Source organism: Oryctolagus cuniculus, chromosome 3, assembly GCF_051225735.1.
Source record: "Oryctolagus cuniculus isolate XC-2025 breed Fujian yellow rabbit chromosome 3, ASM5122573v1, whole genome shotgun sequence".
Lineage (NCBI taxonomy): Eukaryota > Metazoa > Chordata > Mammalia > Lagomorpha > Leporidae > Oryctolagus > Oryctolagus cuniculus.
In genome coordinates, this window is record NC_142869.1 from 94,034,763 (window position 1) to 94,051,133 (window position 16,371).

The 16,371-nt window shown below is 36.5% G+C and overlaps 1 protein-coding gene across 18 annotated transcripts in view; it reads right to left on the reverse strand.

The window, feature by feature from the left end:
• Positions 1-16,371, reverse strand: part of MBD5 (methyl-CpG binding domain protein 5) — a 489,398-nt gene that overhangs the window by 370,782 nt on the left and 102,245 nt on the right. Inside the window, exon 3 of one of the 18 annotated variants that reach the window (XM_070070950.2) lies at positions 3,038-3,080. The exons of the other annotated variants lie outside the window; for them this stretch is intronic. The gene's annotated coding sequence lies outside the window, so the exon portion shown is untranslated. The remainder of the gene's footprint in view (positions 1-3,037; positions 3,081-16,371) is intronic. 18 annotated transcript variants of the gene reach the window in all.

A 16,371-nucleotide genomic window follows, 5' to 3' on the forward strand; every position in this document is an offset into this window, starting at 1 on the left:
GGGAGACCGGGAAGAAGTACCAGGCTCCTGGCTTTGGATCGGCACAGTGCCGGCCGTAGCGGTCATTAGGGGAATGAACTAACGGAAGGAAGACCTTTCTCTCTCTGTCTCTCTCTCATTGTCTATAACTCTCTCTGTCCCTCTCTCTCAATGTCTAACTCTGCCTTGCAAAAAATAAAAAAAAATCTAAAAACAAAAACATCTTATATTTCAAAGGTAGGATTTTATCCTATCACTATACCAGCATACACGGTAAAAAAAAAGATGCAAGAATATTTACTCCATCATTGTTTAAAGTAACAAAAACAGTAGACCAATCCAAAAGTTTGATAGTAGAATATATATAAATTATAGATTATCCATCCATGAAATAAACCACCACCAAAGAACAAAACAAAAGCAAGCCATAAAATACCCATCAAGCAACACAAAAAACTAAGGCAGCACTGTGTATTAACATGGATCAAGCTCTCTTACCAAGTCAAACACAAAACATAATTAATATCTAATATTCTCTTACATATATAAAAGAAATATTGATATTATCCTTATACACATATATGCTTCTCTAGGGACCTTTATGAAGAATACACAATAAATGTTAGCGTTAGTTAATGTTCTGGCTAGAATAAGAGGGACTAGACAGTCAAGGTAGCATCATAGTCACAATACTCTTTATTGTTCTATTTGTACTGGTTGAATTACTATTTAAAACATAAGTCAATTTTTGGAATGACAAGACCTCCAAAAATCTGTTTCTGTATAAAAAGGCAATGACAGCCGGCGCTGTGGCACATTAGGCTAATCCTCCACCTTGTGGCGTCGGCACACCGGGTTCTAGTCCCGGTCGGGGCGCCGGATTCTGTCCCGGCTGCCCCTCTTCCAGGCCAGCTCTCTGCTATGGCCCGGGAGTGCAGTGGAGGATGGCCCAAGTCCTTGGGCCCTGCACCCGCATAGGAGACTAGGAAAAGCACCTGGCTCCTGGCTTCGGTGGCCATTGGAGGGTGAACCAACGGCAAAAGGAAGACCTTTCTCTCTCTCTCTCTCTCTCTCTCTCTCTCACTGTCCACTCTGCCTGTCAAAGAAAAAAAAAAAAAAGGCAATGACAACACTGGAAAAATTATTGTTTAAATCATCTTTTATAGAACTCTGGAAATTAACTAAAGGCTTGCAACAATCCAAGGAGTATTGATTCAAGCAAAATGGCTGAATCTCTGTAAGAACAAATTTTGTGGCATTTTAATTTGTTCTAATCCCATTTCCCTTTCTAGCTGTGGAATAATATTGAAAGCCAAGAGCTTCACTACTGTGGTAGCTGTGTAAACTATCAGTCTAGCAGTCACTGAGAAGCTGGAACAGTTCTAAGACTTCTACTTTTGGAAACAATTTAAAGAGTTCCCAAATGTCCACACTCAGAGACATGTTGACCCATCTGGCTGCTCACTAAGCTTTTCTCATGGGTGGTCTTCTGTTTCAGCTAACTCAGAACTGCCTTCTGCAAACAGTTGCACCTCGCAAGTATTGTCAAAAACAATCAGTGGCAGTTGCTTAATAAAGCAATCACTGGAGACAGCTTTAACAGTTGGGGCTAACAAGAAGTAGATCAAAGAAATGAGGGGAAAAACTGAGGGATGAAACTTCCACAGGGATCTACGAAAAACTCTAAAGTCCTTCTGAGAATCTATCTAAAGAACCATACATATGTACAATACTTTGTGTGTGATTATGAAAGACCTGAGACGCCTCTAAGCTCTTGCTTAGAGGTCAGCTTGAGGCTCTGTGCAAGCAGAAAGTCAGAGCCAAGGCTAAAGCAGAGTTATAAACTGTCTGTTCATAGAGCACTAAAGAAATGCCCCTAACACACCAAACCCTCTGGCAAAGGCTGGTAGGCTTACTGGTTTAATATACCATTACTGATCCTGAAAGTAATAGAATGTAGAAACTTAAGTGGTCACACACAACAAAGAAGGAAAGGCTTTAAGGAACAAAAGATCATTTAAAAAACACATAGAAACACTAAGAACACCAAATTATAATGACTAAGGGAAAGGGGATGGGGCATGAAATTTCCAGAACTGGCACCATTACATTATTCAAAATATCCAACTTCAACAACAATTTATGAGTTATCCAAACAGGGAGATATGGCCTATACATGAAAAATAACAGTCAAGGGAAACTGTCTCTGTGGAAGTCCAAATTTTGGACTTTTTAGATAAAGGTATTAATTCTCTTATAACAGATTTTTTTCAATGAATTACAAGAAATGATGTCTAAGAACTAAAATATGCAAATAATGGTTCATCAAATAGAGATAGTGATGAAAATTTTTTTTAAAGATTTATTTTATTTATTTGAAAGACAGAGTTACAGAGAGAGGTACAGAGAGGTCGGTCTTCCATATAATAGTTCACTCCCCAAATGGCCGCAACAGCTGGAGCTGAGCCGATCCGAAACCAGGAACCAGAATCTTATTCTGAGTCTCCTACAGGGGTACAGAGGCCCAAGTACTTGGGTCATCCTCTGCTGCTTTCCCAGGTACATTAGCATGGAGCTGAATCATAAGTGGAGAAGCCGGGACTCGAACCGGTGCCCATATGGAATGCTGGCTCTGCAGGCTGGGGCTTTAACCTGCTGCACCACAGAGTGGGCCCCCCAAAATACTTTTTTTTTTAAATAAAAAACTGGAGTAAAAATGTGGAACTAAAATGAAACACAATAATTTACTAAAACTCTGAACAGCATATTTGAGTTGGTGGAAGAATCAGTAAAGCTAAAGTTCACTTGAGATAAGAAGCAAAAGCAGAAAGAATAAAGAAAAATTACCATAGCCTTAATATACTCATGGGGTATCATCCAGTATCCTTACACATATGTAACAGAGGTCACAGAAGGAGATGAGAAAAGAGAAAGGAACAGCAAGAATATCTTCAAGATAAAATGACTGAAACTTCCCAAAAATAAATTTAAAACATAAGTAATCTGAACATCCAACCAGTTCTACTCACAAGTAGTATAAACTCAAAAAAATACATACCCAAATTTATCACAGTCAAGACATCAAAAGGCACAGAGATAATCTAAAAACAGCAAGAAAAGCCTTATCACATACAAGATAGTTACAATAAGATTAAGAGATAACTTCTCATCAAACACTATGGAGGCCAAAAGGCATTGGGATGACATATTCAAAATGCTGAAATAAAAAAGGCTGCCAAGCAAGAAATTTGCATTCAGGAAACTATTCATCAAAAATAGGGAGAGATCAAGATCCTCCCAGTAAAACAAAAGAGCATATCATTAGCAGTTCCTTCCATGAAACAAGGAACAGAACCTTTTGGGCTCATACGAAGGACTCCAGACAGTATTCTCCACAAATAAATAAGGAGCACCAGTGAAGGCTGCTACATGGGTAATACAAGACAGATTAAGCCTCCACCTGCAATGCTAGGATCCCTCATCAGAATACCAATCCAGTGCCCTGTTAATGTGCCTGGGAGAGCAGCGGATGGTGGCCCAAGTGTTTGGTTCCTGCCATCCATGTGGGAAAAATTTGTTGGGAGTTTTTGCTTCCTGGCCTTAGCTTGGCCCAGCCCAGGTCAACCCTTTGTCGCCACCTGGAGAGTGAACCAGTGGATGGAAGTTTGATCTTTCTCTGTATCTCCCTCTTTCTGTCTGTCACCCTGCCTTTCAAATAAATCTTTTAAAAAGAATACATATAGTTTTCCCTGTAACTTTTCTTCTCACAATTTAAAAGAATATATAACTTTAAAGTGTGTTGGTAGGTATATAATCTAAAAATATTGTTTGCATGACAGTAATAGTACAAATTAGAGGAGTAGGTAATGGAAGTATACCACACTTTGTGTATTGAAATTAAGTTAATATTAATCTAAATTAGATTATTCTAGATTAAAAGGTTAATCACTAACTCCAGGGCAACTACTAATAAAATAACTCTTATACACACAGGAAAAGAAATAATAGTTAAAATGTTATGTTAAAAACACATATCAAACTCAAAAGAAGGAAGTGATAAAGGAATGTGGGGGAAGATCTTAGACACATAAAAACAAATAGTAAAATGACAGATGTAATTCCTATCATCAATAATTACTGAATTGTAAGTGGAACATATACTTTAATGAAGGACAGATGTTGGCAAAATTGATTTTAAAAATGATCTGATTATATACTGTCAATAAGAGATGTACTTTTGATTCAAAGGTTGAAAATAGAAGGATTAGAAAAATATGCCGGGGTGGGGGGGAAGCCATTGTAATCCATAAGCTGTACTTTGGAAATTTATATTCATTAAATAAAAGTTAAAAAAAATAGTAAAAAAAGAAAAAAAAAGAAAAAGAAAAATATGCCATGGAAAGAATAATCAAAAGTGAGCTGGAGAAGATATATTAATATTGCAAAATAGGCTTTAATATAAAAATTTTACTAGAGACAGACATCTTATAATAAAAAATTCATCAGAAAGACATAAGTATAAGATACATATATGTACCCAACAACAAAGCTCAAAAATACATGAAAAAAACACTTATAGACTTGAAGGAAGAAACAGAGAATTTAACAGAACTAGTTGGAGACTTCACTATCTCATTTTCAAGAACAGGTAGAATAAGCAGAAGATCAACAGATAAATTGAAGACATGAACAGCAATATAAACCAACTGGGCTTAACAGACATCTATATCTATCGTACACTCTACTCACTCTACTCAATGAGAGAATAACATTCTTTCTGAGTAAACATGGAAATTCACAAATACTTGGAAATTCATAAATATATGGAAATTAACTGACATTCCTATATAACCCACAAATCAAGTAAGATAACACAAGGAAAATTTGAAAATTCAATTAATGAATGGAAACAGAAACAGACTGCATCAAACTTACAGGATTCAGCTACAGCAGCAATTAAATTATATGTGCCAACATTAAAAAAATTGAGCCAACATCTTAATTTTCCATCTTTTTCTAGAAAAGAAGTTAACTAAACTCAAAGCAGCAGAAGAAAAGAATAAAGACTAGAAATAAATGAAAAATAATAGCAAAACAAAAGAGAGAAATCAATGAATCAATAATTGGTATAGTTGAAATTCTTAAGGTAGGCTAAAAAAAACAGATTAGACTCAAATTACCAAAAATCAGGAATAAGATAGTGACATCACTGCCAACTTTAAAGACATGAAAAGAATTAGAAGGATATACTATAAACAAATGCATAGCAATGACTCAGATAATCTAGATAAAAGCATTAAGCATTGCATTTTCTGTCATTGTTTTTCAATCTTCTCCAAAGTGTCTTATCAATACAAACTTAACTCGCTGTTACAAAAGTTGGTTATTTTATTTTAAATTGATTTTTTTAGCAAGGCAATACACATAATGTAGTTTCTAAAGTAAAATCAAGTAAAAAAGGCTTACAGTGAAAACAGCATTACCCTGCTGCATTTCTGTCAGGGGTAGGGAACACCTGGCCTACAGGTTGCATATGGCCCATAAAATCACTTGGTTTGTTCTTGCAAGGTAACCACAGGTAGAGTTTGATATGCGGGAAGTCTATAGCAAGCTAATTTTTAAGTTGATATTTCTGTATAATCAGTGGATGATCTTATAAATATCCAAATGACCTTTGGCAGAAAAAAGGTTCTCAACTCCTGCTTATATCCTAAGAGGTAGTTAACTGTCCTCAACTTTTCTGCCTTTCTGCTTTAGAATTATCCTCCACATTTCTTCTCTTAAAAAAAAAAAACAAAACTAATATATTTGAAGAATAGGGTGGAGGGAAGGAGAGAGGGAGAAAGGTAGGGAGGGAGGGAGAGAGGGAGAGGGTGAGGGAGAGAGAGAGAGAGATGGATGGATAGAGAGAGGTAGAGAGATATTTTTCCATCAGCTGGCTCAATTCCTAAATGCCCACACTGCCTGGAAACAGGGCTCATATATGGGTGGTAGGTACCCAAATATTTGAGCCGTCAACTGCTACCTCCCAGAAAGTTAGAATCAGGAAAAGAGATGAAAATCAAATCCAGCAACGTTGATGTGGGATGTATGTATCCAAAAATGGTGGCTTAACCTCTGGGCCAGAACCTATCTCTAACCTCTATTTTTTTTTTTTTTGTAAAGATTTATTTATTTATTTGAAAGTCAGAGTTACACAGAGAGAGGAGAGGCAGAGAGAGAGAGAGGTCTTCCATCCGATGGTTCACTCCCCAATTGGCCGCAACGGCTGGAGCTGCACCGATCCGAAGCCAGGAGCCAGGAGCTTCTTCCAGGTCTCCCACGTGGGTGCAGGGGCCCAAGTCCTTGGGCCATCTTCTAATGCCTTCCCAGGCCATAGCAGAGAGCTGGATCCGAAGAGGAGCAGCTGGGACTAGAATCGGTGTCCATATAGGATGCCGGCACTTCAGGCCAGGGCGTCAACCTGCTGTGCCACAGTGCTAGCCCCTCTAACCTCTATTTTTAAAATATACTTTATAGGTCTATTTCTTCATTTACCAATTTTAAACACTATTATTTGCATCTCCATCATGTATTAAGACTTAGATTTTTTGTATCACTATTCCACATTTCCATACACTTCTGATGCCAAAATGACATTACAATATTGGGTCAAATGAACAGCCAATGTCTACACTACTGTGATATAATACAAAATGGATGCTACTGCAGAGATTATTATATTAACTGAAATAATGCAGACTCAAGAAGAAAAACATCATGTTTTCTCTTCTTTGTAGTAGTAAATATAGCAGTATTACTATAGTTTTAATGATTTGTGATTAAAAATTAGTATAAATGAATGAGGTGAACATCTTTTCATTTGATTATGGTTCATAGGCCAGGCCTATTTTTTGCTGAACTATGGTGTTTTTGATTTTCACTTGCTGAATTCTTTATATAAATTAAAAATATATTATCTCAAAAATTAAGAAAGAAAGAAAGGTAGGAAAGAAGGAAGGAAAGAAGAAAGAAAGGAAAAGAAAGGGGGAGGGAGGAAAGAAAGGAAGTATTATTTTATTCTGAATTGTATCTACGAACTACATTAAATCTCTTCCTTTTGTATTAATATCACATTAATTTGAGAATGGATAAAAAAGGAATACTTAAAAAAAGAAAAATAATGAAAGCAAAAAAAAAAGAACTAGCACCATGACTATTATTTTTCCTGTAGTTATTAATTGCAAGATTTTCTCACATTGAACTTTCTATGTACTAATCACAGATTTTATGTACTTTTCCAACATACCTCTTATCTGCATACCAGTATTTTTCTCTATATACTCTAGAATCAATTTCCATTGTTTTTAGGGCACAAGCTCGATGTGGTTTCCCTTTTGATTTACTGAATAAGATCAGTGCTGGAACTTTTCTTTGTCTCTCTCCTGAGCTATATTCAGTTATCACCTTTTTCACTTTTTTTGATTTACCTTTTGATTTAATCATCATGTAGAAGAATCATGTTCTCCAGAAGTTCCCTCAGAAACTGAACAAGAAGTATTTGAGTGTGGTGGTAAAACTCTCTTCATTCTACCATCATACTTGATTTGGCTGGATAACAAATGCTAAGTAATGAAATTGGCTCTCTTACAATTGTGAAGAAATAGGTCTATAATTAGAATATTGGAGAACCAACACCTGTTCCCTCCTTTGAATGTGAACAATTCCAACTTATTGTACTAGATAAGTGCTTATGATCTTATCTTTAATCCTGGTATTCTGAATACAGTGGGCATATGTTAAAATATATATGTGAACTAAAATTGATCACTTGGACTAGTGAGATGGCATTGGTACATTTCAGTTCACAATTGATCACAATGATAGGTCTAAGAATCAAAGGGATCACAGAAACAAGACTAGTGTCTGCTAATACTAGCTGATAGAATCAAAAAGGGAGAGAACGATCCATCATGGGAAGCAGGATACACAGCAGACTCATAGAATGGCAGATGTCCTAAATAGCACTCTGGCCTCAGAATCAGCCCTTAAGGCATTCGGATATGGCTGAAGAGCCCATGAGAGTATTTTAGGCATGGAAAGCCAAGGCACCCTGGAGAAAAAAAACAAAAAACAAAAAACAAACAAACAAAAAAACAAACCTAAATGAAAGATCTCTGCGAGTGAGATCCCAGTGGAAAGAATGGGGCCATCAAAGAAAGAGGTACCTTTCTCTGAAGGGAGGAGAGAACTTCCACTTTGACTATGACCCTGTCGGAATAAGATCGAAGTCGGTGAACTCAAAAGGCTTCCATAGCCTTGGCAACTCATGACTTGAGCCTAGGGAGATTACTAACGCCATAAACAAGAGTGTCAATTTGTTAAGTCAACAACAGGAGTCACTGTGTACTTACTTCTCATGTGGGATCTGTCCTTAGTGTGTTGTCCAATGTGACGTAATGCTATAACTAGTACTGAAACAGTATTTTGCACTTTGTGTTTCTGTGTGGGTGCAAACTGATGAAATCTTTACTTAATATATACTGAATTGATCTTCTGTATATAAAGAGAATTGAAAATGAATCTTGATGTGAATGGAATGGGAGAGGGAGCGGGAGATGGGAGGGGTGTGAGTGGGAGGGAAATTATGGGGGGGGGAGCCATTGTAATCCATAAACTGTACTTTGGAAATTTATATTTACTAAATAAAAAAAAGGTTAATTAACACCCAAAAAATATATATGTGTATGTATATATATATATTATATATTTTAATATATAATATTAAAAATATAGGGATGGGCATTTGATGTAGCAATTAAGAAGCTGTTTAGGATACCCATATCAGTGTTCAAGTACTGACTGCTGCCCTGATTAACTTCCTGCTAATGTGTAGCCTGGGAGGCAAACAACTGATACCTCAAATGCATGCACTGTCTTGTACATGGGAGACATGGATTGAGTTCCTGGCTCCCAACTTCAGCTTGGCTTAACTTGGAGTTGTTAACATCATTTTGGGAGCGAACCAGTGGATAAATCTCTTTCTGCTTTTCTCCCTCTTTGTGTGTGTGTGTGTGCCTTTCAAATAAATTATAAAAATAAATTTAAAATATTTTAAAAAAGGAAATTATACCATAAGCAAAAACTGAATTAGAAACCAAAAAGATGAGAGAAAAAATTATGGACTGGTCCTAGAGAGTGGAATAGAAAGCCAAGAGATTAAAAAGAAAGTGCAAACAGAAACAAACCAACCAAAAAATGTTTTTTTCTTTCTCTTCATATTCTTTGAACTCTTCTGATTAATACAGGGTTAACTATACAATCATTAAGTAAACTGTAAATAAATATTTGTAAAAATTAAGAGTGGGAATGTGAGAGGGAGGAGGAGGAAGGGTTGGAGCGTGAGCTGGAGGAAGGGTGGGTGGGAAGTGTCACTATGTTCTTAAGTCTGTATATATGAAATACATGAAACTTGTATTACTTAAATAATATATTTTTTTCCTTTTTTATTTTATTTTATTTAATGAACATAAATTTCCAAAGTACAGCTTATGGATTACAATAGCTTCCCCCCCTATAACTTCCCTCCCACCCAAAACACTCCCCTCTCCCACTCCCTCTCCCCTCCCATTCACATCAAGATTAATTTTCAATTATCTTTATATACAGAAGATCAATTTAGCATATATTAAGTAAAGATTTCTAGTTTGCACCCACACAGAAACACAAAGTGTAAAATACTATTTGAGTACTAGTTATAGCATTAATTAAACACCTAAGAGTAATTGTGTATTTTTTATTTATTTTTTATTTTCCCTCCCACTCACACCCCTCCCATCTCCCGCTCCCTCTCCCATTCCATTCACATCAAGATTTTCAATTCTCTTTATATACAGAAGATCGATTTAGTATGTATTAAGTAAAGATTTCATCAGTTTGCACTCACACAGAAACACAAAGTGTAAAATACTGTTTCAGTACTAGTTATAGCATTACTTCACATTGGACAACACACTAAGGACAGATCTCATGTGAGAAGTAAGTACGTAGTGAGCAAAAATGCAAAGCAAAAATGAAAAAAGAAAGTACAAGAAAACACATGATGTGAGTGGGTTGGACTTGTCAACTGATAGACTTCACTGAGCATTAATTTGGTTAATCGGCTAAGATGGACAATTTATAGGTATATTTTCACCTGTCAAGACCTAGAGATCTTGTTTGAATATTCAAGAGAACTCTTCAGTAAAAAACTACTTCCTTACTTCGTTTTACTACACAAAGTTGATACATCGGTTAAAAATTTATTTTAACAGTTATTCCTAAACTTGCATTAATCTCAAAATGTTCATAATGAGGTATATTCATGTAATTTGACCAATTCTTTTCAAACTATTCTTAAAACTGAAGGAGGAAATACTTTCAAACTATTTTTTTTTTTTTTGGACAGGCAGAGTGGACAATGAGAGAGACAGAGAGGAAGATCTTCCTTTGCCGTTAGTTCACCCTCCAATGGCTGCCGTGGCCGGCGTGCTGTGGCCGGTGCACCGCGCTGATCCAATGGCAGGAGCCAGGTACTTCTCCTGGTCTCCCATGGGGTGCAGGGCCCAAGCACTTGGGCCATCCTCCACTGCACTCCCTGGCCACAGCAGAGAGCTGGCCTGGAAGAGGGGCAACTGGGACAGAATCCGGCGTCCCGACCGGGACTAGAATCTGGTGTGCCGGCGCCGCAAGAAGGAGGATTAGCCTAGTGAGCCGCAGCTCCGGCCTCAAAGTAATTTTTAAAAGGCCAATAACCCTGACACCAAAGTTAAACAAGGACAATGCATAAAATGACAAGCCAATATCCTTGATGAATAAGATGCGAAAATCCTCAACAAATATGAGCAAACCAAATTCAACAGCATATTTAAAAGATGACTCACCATGATCAAGTGAGATTTATCCTCAAGATGCAAAAATTGTTCAACATATGTCAATAAGTGTGATCCATCGTATTAACAAAATAAGAGGACAAAAACCACACTGTCATCTCAACAGACTCAGAAAAGGCATTTAACAAAATTTAGTATCTATTTGTTCTAGAACTCTCAAAAAATGTCACAGAAATACTGTACCTAATGGCAAAAGTCAACAAATAACTAGCCCAGAGCTAACAACACAAGGATGCCTACTCTCATCGCTTGATTCAACATAATATTGGAAGCTGATAAAGGAAAGAATTGAAATTGTTTCTGTTTGCTGATGACATGATCTTAAATATAGGGAATTCTAACCATCTTCCAGAAAGGAAACTTCCATAAAGTTGCACATTATAAAACAAGCATAAAAATCAGTAATGTATTTATAACAATGAACTATTTGAAAAAGAAATGAAGAAAACAATCCCAATTACCATAACATCAAAGGATATTTGAGGGCCAACACTGTGGTCTAACAGGTAAAGCTGCCACCTGCAGTACTGGCATCCCATATGGGTGCATGTCTAGGCCCAGCTGCTCTACTTCTGATCCAGCCCTCTACTATGGTCTGGGAAAGCAGCAGAAGATGGCCCAAGTTCTTGGGCCCCTGCACCCACGTGGGAGACCTGGAAGAAGCTCCAGGTTCCTGGCTTCAGATCAGCCCAGCTCTGGCCATTGCAGCCATTTCTGGAGTGAACCAGAGGATGGAAGACCTCTCTCTTTTTCTATGCCTTTGCCTCTTTGTAGCTCTGTCTTTCAAATAAATAAATAAATCTTCAAAAAAAAGTATACTTGAAAGTAAATTTAATCAATGAAGTGAAATATTTGCACACTGAAGACTATAAAGCTATCTTGAATAAGTACAACAAAGCTAGAAGTACTGCACTCTCTGGTTTACAATATAACATAAAACCAAAAAGCAGACACACTGACCAAAGTTGCAAGGTAGAAATCCATAAAATAAACCCAAGAACTTAAGTTCAACTGATTTTTCTTAAAGTGCTGGCATATTGAAACACACACACAAACAGACACAGACACACAGATACATGGCGGGGGGGGGGGGGTGCGGAGAGAGATCCTCCAACCAGTGGTTCATTTCTCAAAAGTTTACAACAGCCAGGACTGGGTCAGGCTGAAGCCAGGAACCCAGAACTCCATCCAGGTCTCCTTCTTGGGTGGCAAATACTTGCACGATTTTCTGCTGTCTTTCCAGGCACATTAGCAGGAATGCTGGACTGCAAGTGGAGTAGAAGGGACTTGAACTGCCACTCCCAAATTGCATCACAAGAGATGGCTTAACCTGCTGTGCCATGATACTAGCTGTGGGTCAACTGATTTTTGACAAAGATGCCAAGAGCATTCAATGGGGGGAATTTACAGATTCTTTAACAAGTAATGTTGGATATCTACACACACAACAATGAAATTGTACAGTTGTCTAACATCATATACAAAAATCAACTCACAATGGATATAATATAGAACCTGAAATTTTAATGCTTCTAGAAGAAAACACAGGGAGAAAGCTTCACAATATTGGTGTGGGCATTACTTTCTTAGATACGAGACCAAAATGTACAGGCAACAAAATTGAAGTACACAGCTAGGACTGCAATACAGCACAAAGCTTTTACATAGCAAAGGAAGTAATTCACAAAGTGAAGAGGTAGCCCTGAGAGAAAATATTTGTAAACCATACAACTGAAAGGGGCTAGTTCCTGAATTATTTAAGGAATCCAAATATTTCAATGGCAAAAAAATGCAATTTGAAAAATGGGCAAAGGATCTGGATACTGATTTTTCAAATGAATAGAAATGAATGTCTATCAGATATAAAGATCTCAACATCTGTAATCATTAGGGAAATACAAATTTAAACCAAAACAAGATAGCGTCTTACCCTTGTTAAAGATGATTGTTCTCAAAAAGATGATAAGTGTTGGAGGGAATGTGGAGAAGAGGGAACATGTGTATAATGCTGGTGGAAATTGAAATTAGTATAGCCAATTTGGAAAGCTGTTTGGAGGTTCCCCCAAAACCAAACACACAGAATTATCATATGACTCAGCAATTATACTTTTGTGAATATATCCAAAGGAATTAAAATTGGGATGTTGAGGGATATATGCACTCATATGTTCATTTTAACATTAATCACAATAGTCAAGAGAAGGGAGCATCATAAGTATCCATCAATAAATGAATGGATAAAGAAACTGTGCATACATACACAACAGAATACTACACAACCCTTAAAAAGAAAAAAAACCCTTGTTATTTTCAACAATATAGACGGAATTCAAGGACATTATAATGAATGGAATCAAAATGGCATAGAATGACAAATACTATATGCTATCACTTAAACGTGGAATCTAAAATAGTGAATCTCATAGCAACTTAGAGTAGAAAGGTGGTTACCTTGGGCTGGTATTATGACATAGTGGATTAAGCTGCCACTTGTGATAATGGCATCTCATATCAGACTGCTTATCTGAGCCTATTTGGCTTATCATGTAGCTTCCTCTAGTTATGTGCTTGGGAAAGTATGGGTTGATGGCCCAAGTACTTGGGCCCCTGTCAAACATGGGAGGTTCAGATAGAGTTCCAGGCTCCTAGTTTTGGCCAGGTCCAGCTCTGGCTATTGTGGCCATTTAGGGAATGAGCCAGTGGTTGGAAGATCTCTGTTTCTCCTTCTCTCTCTGTCACTCTGCCATTCAAATGAATAAATATTCTTTTAAAAAGGAGAAAAAGGTGGTTACCAGCTGCTAGAGGGAGAGAGGGAGAAGGATGGGGAAAGGAAAGATGTTGATCAAAGGGAACAAATTTTGTTAGATGAGAGGAAAAAACTTTGGTGATCTACTATATTGAGTGGTGACCACAGTTAACAAAAATGTGTATTTGAATGTTGCTAACACAGATTTTTAATATTGTCACCATAAAAAAGGTAAGACTGGTAGAGATGGTGAATATGTTAATTAGCTTGATCAAATCTTTCTACAGCATATATGTAGATGAAAACATCACATTGTTTCCCACATATCCAGTTCTTATTTGCCAACTGAATTTTCAAAAATCCCTTAAATTCTTTTATAATTAAATTTGGTTATACTTTTATATATGTCAATTTAAATGCATTACTCAAGATAAAGTTCAAATTATTTCAGACACTCCTACAGATTTTCACAATATGTTAGGTTTCATATATCTTTACCAACCTACTTACCACATATGTATTAGAAAAAAAAAAAGTACTTTCGGTGACACAATATTTTAAAATTCAAGTTTTAGATAGCCCTGATTCAGATAAATATAGAGCTAGAAAGGATTTGGAGATATCACTCCAGATCTACTACCTTGTGCTGAAGAACAGGAAGCAGAATTTGGGTAATTCACTCAAGAGATTAACTAAATAGGGGAACTGTGACTAGTTAATTACTTTCATAGGAGAAGCAAAAGTGCAAATAAACTCTCCAAAAAAAGAGGTCAAGTATTTCAAATTAATGTATCATACAACATTTTTATCTGCGGCAAAACAACCTATACTCTTACAGTATTTAATTGATACCAAAATCATTAGTAGTCTTTGGCACTTTTCATTGAAATATTTAAAAATCACATTATTTTTCCACAATTCAAAACAAAAATTCACTGTCATTATACATAGACAGACTGCCCATAGGATGAAATTTTAAAAAGTGACAGTGCCAATATAATGTGGCAAAAAGTATACTGAAATGGAAGTAAAGGCACCTGGGTTCTTTTCTGCCAGCAATATTTTGAATCTGAGCAAATCCTTTAACTTCTCTGGGTGTCAGCTCTGTCTAATACTTAATAAAAACATTAGACTAGTTATCTCTAAGGGCCTCCCTAGCATTGAATGTTTCATTACCTCAATGCAATTATTTCCAAGGTAACAATATTTACTAACCCATAATTTTGGCGATATTTAGTTTTACAATTCTGATGTTTAGGTTTTGCCACAATCACTCATTGTGCTATCACTACTGAGCAGCAGCTTGACTTTATGGGGTGGAAAATGAACTGAATGTGTTGGGACCCACCAAGCCAGGGAAGAGCAGGAACTGAAGTTCACAGGTGCACAAGTACATGTTTAGTCTGGTGAACACACTGGGAGGTAACAGGATCACAGTCTGATATTAGAGAAGATATCTTGGGAGGAAAGGCACAAGTGTGAGGAGTTCTGTACTTTCTGTTGTCTGGGGAGAGTGGGCATAAAAAAGACTGATATATAATTATTTTGTCTACATATACCAAAGCCTAGCTTTCACACTGGTCTGTTTATGCATTATAGACCTAACAAATATCCCATCTACATATTACCTCAAAAGAAAAAATTCAAAGAAATGATCTTGGGGCCTATGCCGTGTGGTATAATGGGTAAAGCCGCCTCCTGCAGTGCTGGCATCCCATATAGTGACAATTTGAGCACTGGCTGCTCCACTTCTGATCCAGCTCCCTTCCAGTGAGCCTGAAAAGCAGTGGAAGATGGCCCAATTTCTTGGGCCCCTACACCTAAGTGGGAGACCCGGAAGAAGCTTCTGGCTCCTGGCTTTAGATCGGTTCTGCTCTGGTTGTTGTGGCCATTTGGAGAGAGAACCAGCATGGGAGACTTCTTTATCTCTCTCCCTCTCTTTGTCTCTGTAACTCTGCCTTTCAAATAAATAAATCTTAAAAAAATATCATTTGAGATATAAACTCAGGGACTCAATAGTTTCCCCTTCACCAATATATGTCTTGAACCTAGCCTCTAATTTCATAATCAATAGGGTACAAGCTAAATTTGCTAAAAATCATAATTCAAAATTTTTATTTGAAACATCAAATAAAAATATTTTTAAATGACATCAAGAGTCATTAGATATCAATTTAGATTTTAAAAATAAACAAAAAAACACCAGAAACTGCATTTTCTGAGGTCTGCAAGTGATACAGCTAAATTGTTACCTTGACATGAAATATCAATTGTTTAATATTCTTTTAAGGTAAGTATTTAGAAAGATCTCAAAACCAAATGTTTTAACAGTTCTTTCTAAAAGATTTATTCTGTAGAGTTCAGCAGACATATAATTTGGGGCTTTGAGTTAACTGAATACTTTCTGGAACTTGTTTTCCATAACCATTCAAATGTCAGGTCATTTTTATTCAACTTTCTTATCTAAAGCATTCAAATTTTCCTTTACATTCCCACTTCCTCAACTAGTCCTAAATCACACTATCTCTTGATTAAAGTATTATAACAGTTTCCTAACTTTCTACTTTTTTGTTCTATAGTTAGCCCCTTAAATGCAAATTTCCCCATTATGTTCCCTTAAGCAACATTCTGCTATTCAGGAATAAGTCACATTATACTATATGTTACATTCCAAAAAATTTGTATACATTCTATTTTAAGAATGTTTTATTCCAAATGAATTAAGCAAAGTTACTT